Source organism: Elephantulus edwardii, unplaced genomic scaffold (assembly GCF_000299155.1).
Source record: "Elephantulus edwardii isolate Elephantulus edwardi_28Jun2011 unplaced genomic scaffold, EleEdw1.0 scaffold00081, whole genome shotgun sequence".
Taxonomy (NCBI): domain Eukaryota; kingdom Metazoa; phylum Chordata; class Mammalia; order Macroscelidea; family Macroscelididae; genus Elephantulus; species Elephantulus edwardii.
In genome coordinates this window covers 14528941-14530333 of record NW_006399831.1, presented here as the reverse complement: position 1 = coordinate 14530333, position 1393 = coordinate 14528941, and positions in this window count along the sequence as shown.

The following is a 1393-nucleotide window of genomic DNA, read 5'->3' as shown; positions in this document are numbered from 1 at the left end:
CAATGTTTAGCATCACAGAAACCACCAGTTACCTCTGTAGAGTGAATTGACAGACCAGTGCTATATTAAGAATATAGGATACTGTGCTCGCTTCGGCAGCACATATACTAAAATTGGAACGATACAGAGAAGATTAGCACGGCCCCTGCGCAAGGATGACATGCAAATTCGTGAAGCGTTCCATATTTAAAAAAAAAAAGAATATAGGATACTAAAATAGAACTAAGATTCAGTTAGGACTAAGCCTCTGACTGTAAAATTATCAGTGGGCATCATGTTCCTCAATGAGTCAAAAAACAACCAAAATATTACAGGATTTGAAATGACAACAAGGCTCAATTTCTCAACCCTTAGTTTAGCAACTACCTTGAATGCTTATAAGGTTCAAACTAGTTATTTGAAAAAAATGTACATTTGGAAAAATTTCAAATACTGTAGTATCTTCTTTCTTCTTAAGTGAGCAGGAGAGAGAATTTTTATCCCACGTTAAAGATTATTTTTTGTCAAAACTAAGACAAAAATCCACTGACAAAAGTTGAAATATGCCCCCCAAAATTACCAGCTAGATGCTTCTACCTATATCAAGAAACTGTACGTGACTAATCTTTGGTTGAGGGGATGCTTAGAGTCTACAAACCACCTCCTCAACCTAAAGAAATATTTTTCAATAGCTGCCAAGCCTACAGAAGGAGATATGCATTCACACTAGGAACAGTCACGTAAGATCATTTCTCCTGCTTTCTATGAGTGAAACTAGTAGAATTAGAAGCACACATAGCAAGAGAAGTGAGAAGCAGTTGGAGGTAAAATGAAGAAATAGTAAAGTTATTTCTCTATACATATACAAATGTTGGCTGCAGCAGACCTCAACTAGAGAGGACTTGACACTTTGGCTTTAATCTAAAATGAAAGTTTCATTACAACATGCACATTACTTAAATTATATTGTCTGAAGAGCTAAAGTGATCTAAGCCGTTCATTAAAAGCTGACTAATTGATACCAAAGTGTGGCTTTCATTTGAAAAATGGGAAACAAAACTAAATTTTTTTTATAATTATTTAGTGTTCTTATAATAAAAATAATTTCTTCAATTTTTCTCCAAGAATAAAATATAAGAAATTGTCTTAACTTTTAAAAACATATTTGGATAATAATATTTGTCATTCATTTTTAATATGTAAACTTGTTGTTCACTGCCATCAAGTTGAGCACAATTCATAATCAACTATATGAACAAAAGACCTGAAGCCTTTCTATAACTATCATCATTTCTTAAAGTATATAGAGTTTCCAAAGGCGTTTTGTTTAGGAAGTGAATGCCACTCCTGCTTCCAAACCTGCCTTAAACTGGGAGCTCCACCAAACACTGTCCACCATGAGTAACAGTGATGG